This window comes from Pinus tabuliformis, chromosome 8, assembly GCF_031772625.1.
Source record: "Pinus tabuliformis cultivar Carrire ecotype Pingquan chromosome 8, CPIR1, whole genome shotgun sequence".
Taxonomy (NCBI): domain Eukaryota; kingdom Viridiplantae; phylum Streptophyta; class Pinopsida; order Pinales; family Pinaceae; genus Pinus; species Pinus tabuliformis.
The window spans coordinates 414,369,587-414,381,902 of record NC_142294.1 but is presented as its reverse complement, the minus strand read 5'-3'; positions in this window follow the sequence as shown (position 1 = coordinate 414,381,902).

Below are 12,316 nucleotides of genomic sequence, written 5' to 3'. Positions count from 1 at the left end.
ATGGAACCATGGTGATGTGACCAGTGAATGGAACAACCCAACCCGACTCGGATGCGGAGTGAAAGTGTCATGTTCAAGAGCGACTTGCTACCAACAAAGTTTCTTCAAGTTTTCTTCCCAATTTTTTCCCCAGTCATTCCTGACCAGTACCTCTTTCTTTTTGTCAAGCTTGAGGAGGATAACATATGTATGTTCTATAATTTTCCCTTCGGGCAAACCCATCGCTATGTTTTAACGAGCCTAGCGATAGTGAAACTCGTTCTTGTCTGTTATGGACAAGTTTGTCGCTATTAGGTTTTAACGAGTTTAATGACAAAGATAACTCAGTCCTTTTCAATTTTAGAGAGTCTGAAAAGGAACGTAAAGGAAACTCCAAAAATCCTTTTTCGTCATCTAATCCCTTAAGTCCGAAAAAGCATAAAATAATACGAAAGGGATGAATTTTCGGTAATTTTAACGAGCCGAACAAGACGAGCGCTCGATCTTTTTGTGTAATAATCCCTCAGGTCCAAAAAGATTAAAATCTAAAGGATGGATAGCACTTCCGGTCATTTTAATGAGCTGGAGAGGCCAATAGCTCGGCAATCTTTTCATATTTTACGAGTCAGTTGAAAAGAGCTTAAAGGAGACTCGTTTTTTGAGGGACGAGTGATAGATTCAGATAGCAGCTGATTCCAGGTAAGGTTTGGAATTTTCCAATCATGGCAGTGTCACAAGGATGGCTAACAAGATCACTCTTCGCAGCTGTTCCTCAAAAGGGGTAAACAATCAAGTGGAGGTGAATGATCGGCCAATACGAAGTGGAGGTGATGATGAGAACACGACCAAGGCTTCAAAGGCTGAAGTAATACATTCACGATGGTTATTTACCGGAAATTGGTTCATTTTTTAATGAACTTAAACGCTGGGGGAATCACTTGCTCATTTCTTATGTTTATTTTTTAACGAGCTTGAATTCTGTGTTAAAACTGCTCGATTAATCCAGTCGCATAATAAGGATGTCTCATATATAAAAACGACATTATTTCAAAGCTTTGCCCCACATCCTTTCTTTATGCAAGTTAGGAAACGACCAATCCTACAAGTTTAAAGGGTTAAAGGGCCTATAAATTTAAAAAATAAATGGTCGCTCTTTGCTTGCATGCCAAAAGGTTTGCATGCCCCCAGGTATAGTGAAATAGAGTTTCAAGGTTACCCCTCAATTTTCATACAAAACATTTGTTTTATCGAGAAAGGCCTACCTTTTCAGGTTACCCCTCAATTTGCAGACAAAACATTTGTTTTATCGGGAAAGGCCTACCTTTTTAAGGTTACCAAAGATTGTTCTATTTGTGCCACAAACAAAACACTTCTTCGGCAATGTCTACCGAAATAGAAAAAGGTGAGTGGTGCAGACGCCTCCACTCACATAACTTTGACGAGGGAATCTTTAGTCTAGTCTAATCCCCTTTTCCTAAACGGACGGGTGTGTCAGACTAGTCAGATATCCTTCGCGGAAACCTACCCTATAACTGATGTTTTCCTGTCAAAACAGGCCAGTGTGCATGCCCCCTGGGTTTCAGTCATGCCCTCCGAATCACTCGCGCTCATCAGGAGGATGGACTAGGGATTGATGAGACATTCCTTGCGTGAAAAGACCATTCAGGGTTGGTATATGACTATTTTCTATGTGTGAATCGAGGAATGAAAGTTGGTCTATGAGCTTGACCACTCTTCCTTCGTGCGGAAAACACATTACTCTAAAGCGTGAGGAGACAATGGCTCCCATGCAATAAATATAGTCTCGTCGAAGGAGTACATTATAATCCAGGGGTCCTTGGACTACCATTACATTCGTGTGAACAGTTTTCCTTTTCAATGTTATCGACACATCGGGAAGGATCCCTAACGGTCGACTGGTTCCTTTGTCAAAGCCTGTTAGATTTCTCATCTCAGGAAAAAGCGATGGTGAACCAAGCGCTTTCCAAGTAGTTGAGGAAAGGATACTCACAGAAGCCCCCTCATCTATGATGGTACCGACCATAACCATTCTATATACTTGAGCGATGATTCGGAATGGTACACTAGCCGGTAAACAGGGTCTGCCTAGTAGATTCCAGTCAAAAGAAACAACCAGGTTGCTTGGAGGCGGGACCGAATAAACGGCCGGGTATGACTCAGAAAAACTTCCTTTCTGCGGTAAAGGAACGGGTAGACTGTGCCCATGTTCATCGGAGTCTGTGTTTACGAAGAGAATTTGAACAGTGTCGTTCTTTTTCTCTTTGGTGACTGTATCATCTGAAGATTGATCCTCTGAAGGCACGACCGGGTCAACTGCCGCCTCGAACTTTTGACTTTCGTCTGGTATGGATTCAGATGGTTTATCTTCAATGATAGATGCTTCGGCCGACCACAAGGGCGTGTCAGCTGGAATTTCAACTAGTGATGGACTCGGCAAGAGTTTCTTGTATCCAAGAGGAAGCCATAACGGTGAAACCGGACGGTCGTCCAAGACTCTTTTAGCTTCATCTAAGAAGGGACAATGGTGGATGGCGTGATCGCCTTCACACAATTTACAAGGAAATTTATACTTTCCTTTTTGTCCAGGGGCTTCACTTTCACTAGTTGACGATGTATGCTCAACATGATCGTCAGAGGTTGATGACACCGGATTGTGCAAACGAGGAGACCAGTCCCTTAAGATCTGAGGGATGCAACGACAATCTCGATGGTAGTGGTCTCCTTTACAAATGACACATGGCGATTTAAGCCTGGTCGGTGTAGTGTGTGGATTTTCGCTAGACGATGATTGGTTGCCCCTTTTTGCCTTTGGCTCCTTCTTCTTCTTCTCCTTCTTCTTCTCAGTTACTTGATTTTGGGCTTTACCAGCTTCATCAAGTGAAGAGGAAGGAGGAGAGGAAGAATTGGATGAAGTAGAGGGTTGGGGGGTAACTCTAAAATCGTTTAGTTGCTGACTTGATTGTTCAGGAATTACGGTGTTCTCAATGACAGAAGTCAAGAAGAGCCATACGGGTAAGCCGATTGTCAATCCTGGAAGAGACAATGTGGCCATATGGGGTGCACCAACATCTCCCCAAGAGGAGAAGGGACTAGGATTTCCTCCAAGGGGATCTCCTTGGTTGGTGGACTCCATTTTCCTCAACTTAAGATCAACGTAGGAAAGGTGATGATTATTCCGTTTAAAATAAATTTTAGACACTTTGACACAACTTGTTTTTTCAATTTTTAAGGTTCGAGAAAAAACAAAAGATGACTCTAGTCGCCTTCGATTTTAATGAGCTTGAAGTGACAAGTGCTCAGATGGACCTTTTCCGTTAAGGAGTCTGAAAAGGAATGAAAGGGACTGCTCTGGAAGTCTAGATAGAGGGATTACCAAACCAACCGCAAAACTGCAGAATACGTTTTATGGTACGGTAGTCAATCTTCCCGAATGCTGTGTTCAGTGCATTGCAATCGATAGGGCGGCAGAAACGGCTTCCTATGGATAAAGGATAAAGCCTATTGTCGTCTCCCGAAATATACTCGACGGTACGTGGGAGCACAAGTCCGTACTGGCACTTATCATCTCAAAGTGGAGGAATCACCCAACCAACAGTGAAATCAACAGTTACCAGGCTTTACGACGTCGGAATACGTCTCTAGCCTAGACTTCTAGATATTGTGCATTAGGTTCCAAAGCATTTTTAGATTCATTAAATCTATTTTATAGTTGATCTTGCTTAAGAAATTTTCTTTTCTGGTTCACCACGCGATGTAGATGTACAATTCCTAAAATGCAATCTAAGATGATAAACAGTCGTTTAATCTTCTTTCTGCAATGAAAATCCTAGCTACTAAGGAAAGAGAGATGGCGTTCTTTCAACAAAGAGCATAGAGCACACACTATGTGCACTGTCCTAAATCAAACCAACAAACAGTCTAAATGCAAATGCACATGCATGTATTTGTTTTCAGCCTTCTTAATGTGTGAATGATAAAAAGAAAGCTAAGCGCAAATCTGAATTATTTTTTCAAAGCGACATTTACTAACAAGTTTCTTTTCAAGACAAAATGAGGATAATGACAACACTTTGCGATTTGGAATTGAAAACTTGCTTTTGACACTAGAAAAAACTACTAATTCAGATCAAATACAAGAGTAACAGTGTAATCGACTATCAAGAACAATCAGATTCTCTTCTATGACTGAAAACGACACTTGCGACACTTTCAAATCAAGAAACGACAGTACAATTACGCTACTTCTTTGTAAAGGAGAACTGAAAATGACTCAAAAATACATAAAAACATTTACAGTTCTTTGCACAATGGAGGCAGAATAACAGCAAGGAAAGGGGTTTCAAACAGAGGTGTACTGACTACAGGTAGAAAAACTCCTGAATAGAGCTGAAAAGAGTGAACACAGAAACCAAAATTTAGGAACAAGGCCTTGTCTGATCAGTGCACCTCTAACACAGTGAAACTGAAATGCAACGCGCCTACTACACTCGGGAAGTGCGCTGCATTTGAAGTTCATAGAATAGACAATGCGCTGGATTAGGGACGAGACTTTGATTGGATTTCGGGTCACAGTTTGCAGTTCAGTTCAGGGATTTAGGCCAAGCAAGTGGTAATCAGTAAATCAATCATAGGGGTAGATCTAAGGAGGTTACTAGAGCCACCATGAGGGCAATTAGAAAGCTTGTAAATCAATCGTTTAATTCATAAACAAAACCCGGAGATTGATTGAAGCAGCGTTGATCTACTTTGCACTTGCATAGCAAATGCAGTTCGAAGGCTAGCTAGCTTGACTTCAGGCTCCATCTGTAAGTTTATAAAGTAAACAAATGTAGATGAACAAACAATATACTCGCTCCCCAGCGGAGTCACCATTTTTTATCTGGAATAGTGTCTATGCAAAGCTGCTAATCCCACCAAGGCTGGTAGCTACCTTAGAAACAAACACACTAAAAACTACTTTCGTTTTCCTTTATGAGAAATAGATAAGAGAAGAATAAGGAGATCAACCTCTGTCTTGCGCTTGGTTCCTTGCTCGATTCCTCTCTCTTATGGTAGGTCTTTGCCACTCGCTTCCTTGTCTACCCAGCTTCAAAGAGTACCTATAGAATCAAAGCAACATAACACTATCCAAGAACACAGATCTATTATCATAAACAATATAGGATCAGATGTACATTGACCATACAAATGCATAAATAATCAATCATACAAGAATATGGAGGAAAAATTGAATAGCTTTATTGATAATCAAGAAAGAGCAAAGAGAATTACAACCGATTGTTCTGACCTAGCATCATCCTCTCAGCAAGTAAGCCCTTCTTCACCTCATGAAAAGCTTAGATCACCCAACACTATGATATTGCACCAAGAAACTAACAACACTTCCTTACAAGATACAAAATTCCAGCCTCTGGATCTCTGGGATGAGGGATCCATATATAGATGTCTGCAAGGGAGGTGAGTCAGCTTTTGAGATTTTATTAGTGTCTTCCCTTGTAGGAATTTACAGGGTAAGTTCCTCAGACAGAACACCAAAGGACACCGCTCACAAACAGATCGCAGATCAATACACTAGTACTTTTGACGTGGTTAAAACCATCAAAGAGGGAAACAATCCACGGCCTGAGCCAACGCGGCCACTTTAGGCAATTTATTAATAAAAGAATGAAAATTTACATAAGCTTCTCTCATGAACGGTTAACCTACAAATGACCGTCCATGCTCTTTAAATAGAGATCATGGACCAATCGGGTGTTAAGCCACGGATCAAGTGTCGGTAATACCTGTTATCACTCAGGTTGTCCTTAAAGCTCCTTAAAGGATACGGCCGAGGTAACCACAAACCAATCTTTGGACTGCAGGTCCTAGCCTACCTGCAATCAGAGAGGGCTCTCTCTTTAGGATTTAGCTTTGTTTTGGGTTGATTTTATGCTAGTTATGATTTTCTTGGGTTTTGTTTTGATTTTGGTGGGATGGGGGATTCTTTCAAACAGAGTTGGGATGCATAGTGTGAGAAGTTCAAACCATTGGGCATGGAGTCGTGGATTAGGCTTGCTGTTGCGTTTTCTTGGTCACAAGAGGAATACAGAGTAGGATAGCTACACATAAAACAATATCAAGCTAGAATAAAGATGGAATGAAGGTTAGTGAATGAAAAGCAACTAATTAGCTCTCATTATGCTAACAGAGGGAAGGTGAATGAACATTTATATAGGAGCAATCAAGGATTCCTAAACAACATTCATATATGAAGGAACTAGTGTAAATATGAGCAAATTAGTATTCATATTTAGGACTAATTTAGAGGAAAACATAGATAAATCACAGAAATTGAGAATAGAATACAACTAAGTGAGCTTTGAACTATTCTTTCTTTCTGCTATTTAGATAGTGAAACAATGATGGCATAAACACATATAAACTGTAAACAGAGATAAGAAACACTTATTGGGCTATGTAGAAGCGTTAGGATTCCATAGTCACTCTTCAGACATTAAAAAAAAACAGTCAGTTCATCTCCCAAACATTCCAGCGATCTTTGATTATAGAGAATCTCAGAAAATACAATGCAAGTCTAGAGAGAGTTATCGACCAACCAACCCTTTACATAAATACAAAGGGTTGTTTAAATAGAAAATATTTACAAACATCCCTCGAATAGGTGTCAAGGGAGAAAATATCTCAAAATATCTATCAAAACAGAGCCAAAAGAGATATGTGCATTAACTGCTTCTAATGCTAAGTTGTGCTGGAAATAAATGCAATAAAAGATCTAAAATAGCTGCACATGAGGGAGCAGCCTCATCAAAATGGCTCTTTAGGGCTGCACAGGGTCCTCCAGCTTCAAAAATGGACTGAAGAAGTGCCTTGAGCCACGCGCTGTCCTCTGTGTGATAACTGCGCAATTAAGGAAGCAGCGTTGCTCCAAAAATATGATTGGGAACAATGTCTCTGCAATAACTCTGCCTTGAAAGCCTTCATCTATGCCTTTAGGTGGCTTTAAAGCAACAAAAGAAGTGTTGGTGAGCCTTAATGGCTGAATGATGCTTTGTTGACTTTGCTGGGCTTGCTTTTCTTTAATCTGCTTTGAAAAACTGGACTGATACTCTTTGCCGCATCCTGATACACTTTGGCACTGAATCTGGGCCTTTTCTCACCGATGATACTCTTTAAACTGTCCCATCGCCCCTTTTCTGCCTTTTAATGCAAAATTAACTACTGCTAATGTCCTTCGTGGCCTTTGGGTGCAATCGGCGCTTGGCCGATCAAAAATAGCATTAAACCTTGCAAAAAATGCTGCAAAAAGGAGGATTTGTATGCTGCTGACTGTACAGAAGCCAAAACTGGTTATCTGAAGCAAAACTGGGCCTTGGAGTGATCTTAGAAAGCTTAGGGATGCATGAATTCCCTTATCGGGAGCCGGGCACGGGCATATATGTGAAAATATGAACAAATGCCGCCTTTTCTTTTACACAGAAAAAGACCAATTTCTATGTAAAATTCGTGAAAAACATAGGCGGGAGCGGCACTGTAGCGGAGATTAAATCCTGGCCGTTGGATCGCACGAAGGCAGATCCAATGGCTGGCGCTAAATCGCATCGGGGCGGACCAGGGGGTGGCACATAAATAATCGCCGAAACTGGGCGGACCCGATATGCTATAGGCCCTTCCTTTTATTTGGGATCACGTCCGGCCCATCGGCAATGTCATATCGGCGGATTTACAAGAACTTGGTTTGCGGACCCGAAATGCTTATATGCCCTTTATTTATGGAGATTGGGTCCAGTCCGTCGGCAATTTCATATCGACCGATTTTAACAAAATCAATATGCGGACCCGAAATCCCTTAAAACTGCCCTTTATAACTTTTCGGCTCCGGAATATCAGAGCTTTCCCATTTCGCTGTACAAAGGCCTCCATTCGGGCCCGATAATTTTATATGCTGCATTTTATTAATACTTCGGCTCCGGAATAAGAAATGCTATATATGGGGCCGCGACTTAATAAAGACCGTTGATCTGAGGGCCCGAACGGGCGGCCGCTATTAAATCGGCATTTCGCTATCGGCGGGGACATGGGGTAGGACTTTATACAATTGCGATCACCGAAATGGGAGATTGCCACCAAGATCTAGGCCGTTGATCTGAGCGGGGGCGATGGACGGCTGGGATGCGATATTGTTGAAAAATGTGGGTTTTTAAGTTATAACTTAAGTTTTATAAAAAACTTGAGTTTAAATGATAAAACAAAAAGGGGAGTTGTGATAAAAAAGAGTATATGCGGGATATATGGGAAAATATGATGGAGGAAGCCTCTAATAGTGATATCGCATCGGGGCAAAAAGGAATTGGGGCATATATATATGGGCCAGCACTGTTATTACCTCCGACAGCGATATCGCGTCGGAGGGGGGGGGGGAATCCATCGGAGGAGGGTTTATATGTATAGGAGGGGGCTACAAAGCATCGGAAGGGTTTTTTGCCTTTGAAGAAAGGTAAAATGAAATCGGAGGAAGGTTGTTAATGCATCGGAAGGGGTACGAAGCATGGTGAGAGGGTTTTGAGCCTTGAAAAAAGGTTAAAACATGGATAATGGAGGGTTTGCATAGATGAGAGGAGGGATTTTATGCATGGGAAGGGGTCCTAATGCATTTGGAAGATGGTTTGAGGGGGGAAGTGAGGGCTCTTGCTCAGTTTTAGGTAAACTTAGCAATTCCCAAGTGTACTTATGGTTATTTTTCAACCAGGGGGAGGGGATAAGTATATAGGGGAGTTATTAACATAGTTTTAGTAGGGGAAGGGGAAATAGATAGGGAGCTACATGGTAAAGTTAATAGTTAACATGACGAATGATCAGAGAGTGCTAAGAATGATGTCTTAGGCTATCAATGGGGGAAAATGACTGATAGAAGAAGTGTGAACATTCCTTTAGTGAAGCAGATCTTCACCAAGGCAGATAATATGGAGAATGATGAATCTAAGAGGTATCAAGCAGATCTTGACCTCTTTAGGGGAAGTTAGTGAGTGATTTGGGGGAGAGGAAGAAGGGGGAAGTTAGACATGCATTTCTTGAAGTCCTCCAACTAAAAAATCACCTTTAACTTGTGATATGATAGATATAACACTTGACAATATGAAATGGATCACAAGCCATGATTCTGCAACCACAAAGCTACCTACCCGGCCTATTCACCTAGCATTTTCTCTTCTTTTTGGTTTGGGTGCACTTGAACTAGCATACCCAGCTTTTTGTTCTTTTCTTCTTGCTGTCCTCCTATCTACAACTGCACTTATTGCATCCAGGGGCTCAGATTAAGCTGTTGAGCACCCTTGTTTCTCTACCTATCTACAAATCTGCCAAGATTAAGCTGTTTGGACAGATGTTCATTCTCTATATTCTACAACAGGAAATTGAAACCTAGGGAGACCAAGATTAAGCTGTTTGGACCTCCCTTAGCTGAAAACTCATCAAAATGGATCAAATCATCAAAAATGATACACAACAGTGGGATTTAGACTAGCACACTCTCATGGATACTTCTCTGGCCATCTGTAGCAAATATGGAGCATTGCAGCAAGCAAAGTATGACATATTTGGCATGTAAAAATGTCGATCATGAAAGATGATTAACTTGCTGCAGCAGGAGGCTAACAATACTGAGGAGATAATGAACCGTCAGATCACTACATATCGTGATCATCAGATTGTAAGTTACAAAAAGTACATAGTAAAGAAACACACTTTACCTAACTCTATACTAGACCAAGTTATACTTAACTATTTCCTATGTGTCGGAATATCCTAACATCCCCCCTTAAGAACAACTTGGGATAGGATTGAAGGATTTACAAATATGACACAATAGGAGAAGGAAGGAGGCACTAGAGCCTATCCCCCCTTAGTGACAACTTCCTGAACTCCAACCATAAATCGAAGTTTAGTGAACTTTGCCTCTGTGAGAGCCTTTGTAAAGATGTCTGCAACTTGATCATCTGTTGAGCAATATTGCACTTCAAGAACATGGTCATGGATGAGCTTTCTGATGAAGTGCATGTGCAGTTCAATGTGTTTGCTGCGCTGATGTTGGACTAGATCTTTGCATAGTTGAATGGCACTTTGATTATCACACCAAAGTGTAGTCGGATGTTGCTGCTGAAAGCCAAACTCTGACAGGATCTGACGAAGCCACAAGGCTTCCTTACTAGCTTCTACGGCACCACGATATTCTGCTTTTGCTGAAGAAAGAGAAATGGCACCTTGTTTCTTGCAAGCCCATGTAATAGATCCTGAACCAAGAGTGAACACATAACCTGCAGTAGACTTCCGATCATTAGGATCACCAACCCAATCGGAATCAGTGAAACCAACCAATAGAGGAGATGCTTCGGCACTGTAATGAATCCCCAACTGAACTGTACCTTGAACATAACAAAGTATTCTTTTAGCTGCTTTCCAATGACTTTCACGTGGGTTTTGCATAAACCGAGCAACAAGGCCAACAACAAAGGAAAGGTCAGGACGAGTATGGGTTAGATACAAAAGTTTTCCTACAAGTTGACGGTATAAAGTAGCATCAACTTCAGGAGAAGTACAATTGACTGAATGTTTGACTCCAGACTGAAAGGGAGAGGGGGCTGGCTTACAGTCTTCCATGTGAAAATGGCGTAGAATATCACAAGCATACTTGGACTGGGAAAGGGAAATACCTCCCTTGGATTGCAAGACTTGAAGACCAAGAAAATAATGTAAGTGTCCTAAGTCTGTCATTTCAAACTTCCTTTTAAGGCTAGACTTCACATGGTTTATGAGGTTGGGATCACTACCAGTCAGGATAAGATCATCAACATAAAGAACAAGAATGATAAGAGACTTGCCCACTTTCTTGGTTTAGATAGTATTGTCAGAATGACACCTAGAAAATCCATTTTCTAAAAGAAAGTTATCCATTTTGGCATACCAAGCTCGAGGAGCTTGCTTGAGACCATAAAGGGATTTCTTAAGCCGACATACAAGGCTGGAGTCTGTTTGTATAAAGCCAATAGGTTGTTCCATATATATTTCTTCATGCAAATCCCCATGCAAGAAGGCAGATTTGACATCCATCTGATGGACTTCCCATTTGAAAGAGGCAGCAAGGGAAAGAACAAGGCAAATAGAGTTCATTTTGGCAATAGGGGAGAAGGTTTCAGTGTAGTCAATGCCTTCGAGTTGTGAAAACCCCTTAGAAACAAGACGAGCTTTATGTTTATCAACTTTCCCATCTGGTCCATACTTGGTTCTATAAACCCATTTGCATCTAACAAGTTTTCATCCATTTGGTAGAGGAACAAGATCCCATGTATCATTTTCCAATAATGAATGATATTCTTCATTCATAGCTACTTCCCAATCTGGATGGCCTGAAGCTTCTGCAAAGGTGTCAGGATCATAATTCACTGAAGCTTGAGCCAGTAAAGAAGAGGCTCTCTCGAACTGAGAACGTGTACGTCGCTGATCTGTAGGATCACCGGCAAGATCACCTGCTGCATCCTGAGTATCACGGACCCATTTTGGAAGCTGAGGAGCTAAAGGAGGATCCTGAGAAGGTGGGGGAGGATTGTCATCCTCGCTTTCATCATCTGAAGAAGAAATATTTTCAAAAGTAGAAGAGATAGGAAGAGGTGGCACATCCACCGAACTAGGCTCGTAGGCCGATATATTTTCAACAAACTTTACATCTCTTCTAATGATAACATTCTTGGAATTAAGTGGAATGAGTCTATATCCTTTGACATCTTCAGAATATCCAACAAAAATACAATTTTCACTCTTAGGTTCTAAAGCTTTATGTTTCTCATCTGGAATATGGGCCCATGCTTCACTTCTAAAAACATGAAAGTGACTTACATATGGTTTAATTGAGCTCCATGCTTCTTCTGGAGTGATATTCTTTAAAACCTTAGTAGGAGTGCGATTTATTATGTAATTTGCACAGTTATTTGCTTCTGCCCAATAATTAAGACTAAGTCCTTTAGATTGAAGCATACAATTAGCCATTTCCTTTAAGGTGCGATTCTTCCTTTCAGCTACACCATTTTGTTGTAGAGTATATGGAACAGTATGTTGCATTTGAATCCCATGCTCAGTGCAAAAGTTGATGAAGTTGTTTTTAACATATTCTCCGCCATTATCAGATCTTAGCTTAAGAATTTGATGTCCAGAATGTTTTTCAACAAAGGCCTTAAAGGCTAAGAACATGTTAAATACTTCACTCTTGAGTTTTAAGAAGTATACCCAAGTGCGTTTAGAGAAATCATCAATGAAAGTTAAGAAATAC